The sequence below is a fragment of the Neofelis nebulosa genome, chromosome 11, assembly GCF_028018385.1.
Source record: "Neofelis nebulosa isolate mNeoNeb1 chromosome 11, mNeoNeb1.pri, whole genome shotgun sequence".
In the NCBI taxonomy this organism is placed as follows: domain Eukaryota; kingdom Metazoa; phylum Chordata; class Mammalia; order Carnivora; family Felidae; genus Neofelis; species Neofelis nebulosa.
Window position 1 is genome coordinate 70563385 of NC_080792.1, and position 8282 is coordinate 70571666.

Consider the following 8282-nt stretch of genomic DNA (forward strand, 5'->3'; position numbering starts at 1 on the left):
GAAAATCCATCACCCCTGACGCCAGACAAGGCCTAATTATAGACGCCCAAAAGGTCTCTTTTCAGCTCGTGTGACTCGGGACAAGGGCCAAGGAAGCTCGGGCTGCCCAAGCGAGGAAGGTTCTCCCTGCGGTCATGTGGTCTCTGCCAGCTGGCTGGCCCACTCCCCCTCTGCCGCTGGCCCTGCGGCACCTGGCCGAGCCAGACCGTGCAGCAGGCAGCACAGGGGGCAAGGGACAGGGACTCGGGCTGGCCTGACCGATGAGGAGTGGCAGGGGGGGCGCCTCGTTCTCCCCATCTGCCGAGGGGAAATACCCATGCAACTTGCTCCCCGGGGCTCTGTGAGGATTCAGAGAAGGGCCTGGTACTTAGGCGGGGCCCTGTTCCATCTCCCCAGTCTACAAGGACACGCGTAAATGTGAAATTAGTTGTAATGTAGGCAGATGTTCCCGGAGGCTTTCTTTTCTTTTCTTCAGCAAATAGATGCAGAGCCCCTTGATGTGTCTGGCTCTGTGTTAAGTGCTAGGTACACAAAAATGCCCATGACGGCCACCCAAGGGCTTACAGGGCCAATGAAGAGGGTCACTGAGGTGGCCGGGGCATGTTTAACCGGCTCAAAGAACAAACTAGCCTCTTTATTCTTCCACTGGCTTGTTTATTCAGCTCTGCAGGGCCCCAGGCCTTGTCCAGCATGCCTTGGTGTCTGAAATCTGCTGGGCAGGAGGTGGGGGGACCTGATCTCCGCCCCCCGAATGTGGGACCCTCTGCCTTGACCTTGGCCTCCAAGATGACTGTACTTAGCTCAAGATCTGAGTTCAAGTCCTGGGCCTGCCCCTGCCCCGCTGGGCAAGTACGTTGCCCTGCTGTGCCTTAGTGTCCTCATCTATGACACGGGTGATGGTAACAACGACAAGGCTCCAACAGGGCTCTTTCGCGGGGTGTTAGCACACAGGTGATCTGTGTCCGTCTGGAGGATGATGATGATTCCAGCACCAGTACGAGCCTGGGCTCACCATTGGATGATTTGGGACAGGATTTTCCTACTCCGGGGCCATTTCCAGGCCATTCTCCGGAAATGAGAGTTCTGAGCTAAGTAGAGGTGACTACCCTAGATTCTTCCTTTCTTCCCGTTACCACAGAATTGTCTCCGGGAAGAGGTTGATCAGGCAAAGACTACATTTCCCAGCACCCCTGGCATCCGGGTCGGGTCACGTGACTCGCTCTGGCCCATGCACTATGGGAGGAAGTGGTGTGCATCACTTCAAGACCCGCATGGTTAACAAGTGCCTGTATTTACTCATCCCTTGTTTCCCCATCTGCCAGCCGAACGGATGGGACGCCCAGCCACATGCTGAAGAAGGTAGGACCACAGACGGAAGGAAGGAGCCTGGGTGCCAGAATCACTGCATAGAGGGGGGCCACCCAACCGGGAATGCCAGCAGTGGTGTGATGTAATGAGAAATAAAGTTTTATTGTGCCAGACCACAGAAGCACCCATTTTCAATGTCAATGCAGCCAGCATCTCCTTAATGACTACATATATACAAATGTCGTATGTGCATCATCTGCTTTAACACTCAGCAAACTTCTAGAACCAATAATGCAAGCCGCTCATTTTGGGGGGAGGGGGGTCATCTCTGCACCCAGTGTGTGGCTCGAACCCACGGCCCAGTCACCAAGAGTCGGGTGTTCTACCGACAGAGCCAGCCAGGCTCCCCACAAGCCACTAATTTTTTTGAGCATTTAGTTGGGGTCGAGCACTATTTTCTCCTTTATCTTAACCACAATTCTATTAAGTTATAAGCTAGGCTCATGGGATTATTGGTATTCCCACATTATAGACGAGGGGACTGAGACTCAAAAACGTTCAAAGAGCTGCCCAGAGTCATCAGCGGGGAGGTGCAAGTAGCCAGGTGAGAAGCCGGAGTCCACATCCTAAACCGCTGTGCTCCCTGGCCTTCCAGAACCCACGCAGGTGGGTGTGACAAGCCCAGATTTACCAGCGAGGACACAGAGGTTCACGGGAGGCCCCTAACTTGGCCGCAGTCACAGAAATAAGTGGCAGAGGCTGGCTTAGAACCCAGAGCTGTCCAGCTCCCCTCCTAGTGTGTTTGCCTCATCCACACGGCCGCCTCAGCTGCTGCCTCTTCCATAGGCGTTAAAGCCCTGGCCCTGTTTCCATCCACCGGTGTTACGGTGCCATGGCTAACGGCGACCCTGGCATCCATAGAGCCTGTTACGATGCTAAATAAATTTTTCTCTTGGCGGCCTTGGCGCTTATTAAGCACCTGGGAGGCTGTGAGTGCCTCACGCTGTCCAAAACACTCTTAATTACTGTCTAATCAAGATATCTTTCACCGCAGAAAAAAATCAGACAGGAGAGAGGGGGAAGGGTTCCGTGCGCGCAACTTTCACGGCCAGCGTTGGGCATCGCCTCCCAGCCATGGCATCCCCTGAGTCTCGGTCAGCGAAGGGGGGGCAGAGAAATGAGGAGGGAGGGAAACCGTCTCTGAAAGAGGCTTTAACTTTCACCCAGCTTTCCCGCTCCATGGACTTGATCTGGAGGTCAACGGGAACAAGCGAATGGTGAAGATGGACGGGCGAGAATACTACTCGTGATTCGGCTCAGTGTTGCCAAAGGGAAATATTGGAAACATCTAAAATGTTCAGCGTCAGGGCCTGTGTTAAATAAACAGGTACACAGGTGTAAGGGAGTACTATGCAGTCGTTAAAAAGAACGCCCAGGAGCCATTTGGGCCGCCACAGAACAATCCAGAAGAAAAAGCTGCCTGCGGGACAATGTGCCTCCTGTTCTCCCATTCCAAAACAAAAGGACGGTTACCGTCACAGCCAGCATGTTCTGAGAGCGTAAAATACTCTATTTCGGGGGATCCCATTCATGGCCTCACTCAACCCCTGCCAAAATCCTATGATGTAAGAGCTGTTACCTTATAGAGGAGGAAACAGAAGCTCAGAGAAGTTCAGTAACGCGTGGCCCAGGGTCACGTCCTTCGTGAGGGGCGGGGCTGGGATTCACACCCAGGAAGTCTGAAAGCCACGGCTAACCATGAAGGTACACAGCCTCCCCAGACACAAACGAGCATCGTGGCTGACAGGACATTTCCATTTCTTCGAAATGGGGAGAGTGGGAGGTGCAGGGCGTGCGGGAGGTTGCTGGAAATCAAGGGGATCAAGTGTTAACAGCCATATAGAGGCAGGAAGCAAAGCCTATAGCTTTCAAAACATAAACTATTGGGAGCAAGACCTCCTACCTAAAACCAGGACCCCCAAAGGGCAAGAGACTTGAAGAAATAATGGAAGTAGGGGGAAAAAAACAGCATGGATTTTTGGGGCACCTGGGGGGGGGCTCAGTCGGTTAAAGCGTCTGACTTCTGCTCAGGTCAGGATCTCACAGTTTGTGAGTTCGAGCCCCACGTCGGGCTCTGTGCTGACAGCTCAGAGCCTGGAGCCTGCTTTGGATTCTGGGCCTCCCTCTCTCTCTGTTCCTCCCCAACTCGCTCTCTGTCTCTCTCTAAATAAATAAACAATTTTTTTTTAATTTTTTAAAGAAAAGAAAAGAAACACAGAGTTTTGTCTGGCTTGGCTTAGACTCGGTGAGGACAAAAAGTTTCCCTTAAGAATTTGTCACCGTGGACCTACAATGACACCACTTTGGAATTTAAAGCTGTATCCCCCACATGGAAAGGAAGCTCCAAACTGAGACCAGGAAGGATGACGTCGTGGCGAACCAGGCAGAAGCAAATGCTAAATCTTTCTGGAAGGTACCACACACACCCGCAAGCACAGCATCCAGGATTCCCGTAAATTCTGGTCACGCCAAAGATGAATTTGCAACCCCAGATTAACAAACCACGACACAAATGTCTGGCAAGACACCAGAGGAACAGATTTCCCTTGAAGAGTTAGCCGTGAAGGGATAGTGTGGGGCAAGACTGTGGCTTTTTACTTAATACACATCGGAGGCAGGTTGAATTTCTTAGAAGGAGCTCATACTGCTTTCTTCTTCGGCTTTAAAATACGAGATATTTGGGGCGTCTGGGTGGCTCGGTCGGTTGACTGTCCGACTCTTGATTCTGGCTCAGGTCCTGATCTCACGGTTCGTGAGATCGAGCCCCGCGTCAGGCTCTGCGTGGACAGCAAGGAACCTGCTTGGAATTCTCTCTCTCCCGGCCTCTCCCCTGCTCGCTCTCTCTCTCTCTCTCTCTCTCTCAAAATAAAGAAACATTTTTAAATAAATAAAATACAAGATATTTAAGCTGCACAGAAATACAAGAAGGAAGACAGGAGGGAGATGGGAAAAAAGAGAGGGAAAAAAGCTTTTGTGGCCCCACTCCCCCCACCTCCAAGATTGTTCCCCACCCCACCCCTCCCCCCCCAGCTTTGGTCATGGTCGCTGGCCTTGGTGATGCTTCCTAGGACCGAGTTGGGATCCTTCCCATTTTCCAAGGATGTTTTCATATGTAGTGATCGGCTACTTCATGTAAAATCCATCAATGGGGTCTGTGGCCCTAAATTGCCTCCCCCAGAATCCCTTTAATTTTGCTCCTGGCATCAGTCGATTACCAATCTCCTTGTCTCTACCCCTCAAAGATCCCTCAAGCCCCACCCCCTTCCTCCTTCCCCAGCCCCTCCTCCGTCCCCAACACACCTCATGCCTTGCTCTGAGAGCATATTTTCTCAGCTCTTCTGCCCACCATCCTCCAGCCCATCCACCAGCCAGCAGCCAGAGTCTTCTTCCCAGCATGCAAATCGGATTCCTCGCCCTCTTGAAACGTCCCAGTGGGTTCCCTGTCACTCAGAATAAACTACAAGTTCCTGGGTGACCCGGTCCCCACTGGCCCGGCCCCTGCGATCACCCACTGTGTCCCTCCTGTCCGCCTTCTTCTACTCACCCTGTTCCACTCACACTGGCCTCGTGCCAGGCCTATGACCACACAGCCCAGGCCGCCTGCACAGGGGCACAACCCATTGCCTGGTCACATGTCCCCGCGCAGGGAAACCTCTTTCCGGTCTTCAGATTCAGGCTAAACACCTTTGCCTTCAGGAAGTCTCCCTGCGCCCGCCTAGAGCAGACGCTGTGGGTATCTGTGGTAATGATCCGCGCCCCCCCCCAAGGATGCCCATACCCTCACTCCAGACCCTGTGAATATGTGACCTTACCTGGCAATAGAGAGTTTGCAGGCGTGATTCAGCTAAGGATCTTAAGATGGGAAGATTATCTTGGATTATCAGCGTGGGTCCGATGCCATCGTGAAGGTCCTCGTTAAGAAAAGGGGGGGGGGGCGCCTGGGTGGCTCAGTCGGTTAAGCGGCCGACTTCGGCTCAGGTCATGATCTCGCGGTTTGTGAGTTCGAGCCCCGCGTCCAGCTCTGTGCTGACAGCTCAGAGCCTGGAACCTGTTTCCGATTCTGTGTCTCCCCCTGTCTCTGCCCCTTCTCTGCTCATACTCTGTCTCTCCTGTCTCAAAAATAAATAAACGTTAAAAAAAATTTTTTTTTAAAAGAAAGGGGGAGGGACTCATGGGGCGCCTGGGTGGCCCAGTCGGTTAGGCGTCCGACTTCAGCTCAGATCATGATCTCGCGGTTCGTGAGTTCAAGCCCCGTGTCAGGATCTGTGCTGATGGCTCAGAGCCCGGAGCCTGCTTCAGGTTCTGCGTCTCCCCCTCTCTCGGACCCTCCCCGGCTCGCGGTCTCTCTCAAAAATAAATAAACGTTAAAACAATTAAAAAGAAAAAAGCAGGGGCGCCTGGGTGGCGCAGTCAGTTAAGCGTCCGACTTCAGCCAGGTCACGATCTCGCGGTCCGTGAGTTCGAGCCCCGCGTCAGGCTCTGGGCTGATGGCTCGGAGCCTGGAGCCTGTTTCTGATTCTGTGTCTCCCTCTCTCGCTGCCCCTCCCCCGTTCATGCTCTGTCTCTCTCTGTCCCAAAAATAAATAAAAAACGTTGAAAAAAAAAATTAAAAAAAAAAAAGAAAAAAGCAGTTTATCTTTTCCAGACACATCTCAAGCAGGACCTCTTTAGGTCTTCCTTTCTTGCCTTTTCGTAGACAACGCATTTGAGCCCCTTGGCCCACTTCCTGTGACACTTACTAATTTGGGTGCCTTGGCTCTCAAATGGGTTCCTTGGCAGGAACCCTGCCGGTTCCTCTCCATTCCCTAATGTCTGGCACACAGTAAGCGCCCAATGCTTGCTCACTTGTACAGCCTCCCCTCCTTGGCTGCAAGCCTGAGAGGCCTGGGAGCTCCTCCCACACCCCTGTCCCATGATGGGTCCCAGGCCCAGCAGCTGGCCACAGCTGGAATCTGAACATGCTAAGAAGATTCCAAGAAGCCTCTAGAAGGACAGCAAAAGAGATGGGGAGGCGGAGCCAAGGGACTGGCGCAGCGGGACAGGGCAACCCCTTCCTCCCCCAGCCCCATATCCCAGGCCCTAAGTCAGAATGAGGCACCCTCGCTCTGTGCCCCATCGGCATGGATGGTCCTGGAAAGAAGCTTCTCCATCCTGCTCACAAGCTCCCCCTGGGTGGCGTTTGGAGGGCTCCAGGGGAGGGGGGTTATGAAGACACCCTTCTCCAAATCGCTGAACAAATAGATGAAGACAGGGACACTGAGTTCTGGATCCAGGGCCAGACTTGCCCCAGAAGGTCCACGCAGACAACCAGAGTGGTTCGACTGGAAGAAATGAACGAACACAGTGCACACACACACACACACCCCAGCCATGCATCCTGGGCAGGGCCTGGCCCGACTTGTCTCGGCCCTCCAGCAGGGCTGCTGTGACAGGTCAAGACGTGTGGTTAAAGCACTCCCTGGGACCTGCAAAAATGCACTCATCCCCTCGGTATACGTTGGATGAATACCTACTGCGTGCCAGGCACCGTGCTAGGCTCTGAGGATCCGGCATAAAACGAAATGGGCAGAAAGAGTAAGGAGGGTGTCGGGACCCCTGGGTGGTTCAGTCCGTTGAGCATCTCAATTCGGCTCAGGTCATGATCTCGCGGTTCGTGAGTTCGAGCCCTGCATCAGGCTCTATGCTGACAGCTCAGAGCCTGGAGCCGGCTTCAGATTCTGTGTCTCCCTCTCTGTCCTTTGTCCACTCACACTCTCTCTCTCTCTCTCTCTCTCTCTCTCTCTCTCTCTCAAAATAAATAAAGAAACATTAAACAAAATAATAGTAAATAAAGACCAAAAGAAGCCCAGGGAAAGTTTTGAGCAAAATCGGAACCCACCCTCAGAGGAGCTCGAAACAGGTGTTTCCTCGCCTTGGCATTCGCAGACATCTGGGCTTTCCCCCCAAAAAAACCCCTGCCTCCCCTTCCTGTGGGCAGCTGCTCCCAACTCTTGAATGTTCCTGGCACATTCTCAAAATTAGAATCCTTGGCCACCCTGTCAAAACGATTAAATCACTAGACACGACACTAAAGTCGGGGATGACGGCGAGAACCACAACACGGCATAACAAAGAATCCATGGCCGTCTCTCCTTGTATCTGGTCACCATTTGCGTGGACTGCGCCCCACCCTGTCCCAGTTCTCTTACATACTTCCAGGGGGAGTTCTGGCTCATTGCAGCAAACACCTCATCTTTCTTTGGGTCAGTTTGACCTTGGACTTCACCTCCTAACAATGGTGCTCCTTGCCATTGACCAAACCTTCTCAGTATGTGCCACGATGAAGCTTGGTTGGCCAGAAGGAGAGGGCGATCCCACTTTAAAGGCCTTCTGGGGAAGGATCCCCAGCCATCTGCTGGTGAGTAATGACTTGGGAATCGCAGGGGCCCCTGTTCTTCCCCCAGCTGGGTGCCCCCGGGGTCGATGGCGTGAGTTGTCTGGGCTTCCTCCTCGCTGGGAATTAGATTCACCCACAGAGCTGGGAAGGAGTTGAAGCTGTCCGATCCGGTGAAGGTCGGCGCACTCATTCTGGAATGATCTCATCCAGCAGTGAGTCAGTGGCGTGGCTGTTGATTCCTCCATCAGACTTCTTTCTGCTGCACACCTGGGCCTGCCCTCCAGGGCTTCTCGTGGCTTGGCGCCTGCTGATCTGGCCAGCCTCTCTTCCTTCCACATTCCACCTTTGCTTCCTAATTCCAGCCTCACCAAAGCAGCCCACGGTTCCTCTTCATCCTCTGTACCTTTGCACCTGCTGGCCTGGCCATGTGGAACACCATTCCCCTCTTTCTGTCCCTGGCAAATTCATGCTCCATACCCAGCTAAAATGTCCCCTTCTCTGGGAAGCTCGTCAGTGTTGAGCTTGACTCTGATCCTCA

The 8282-nt window shown here is 53.2% G+C and overlaps 1 long non-coding RNA gene across 1 annotated transcript; it reads left to right on the forward strand.

The window, feature by feature from the left end:
• Window positions 1–904: 904 nt before the first annotated feature.
• LOC131490603 (uncharacterized) lies at window positions 905–3321 on the forward strand. The gene is made up of 3 exons (XR_009251146.1): window positions 905–1359; window positions 1841–1974; window positions 2536–3321. It is a non-coding gene; the product is annotated as an uncharacterized LOC131490603 (long non-coding RNA).
• Window positions 3322–8282: the final 4961 nt, after the last annotated feature.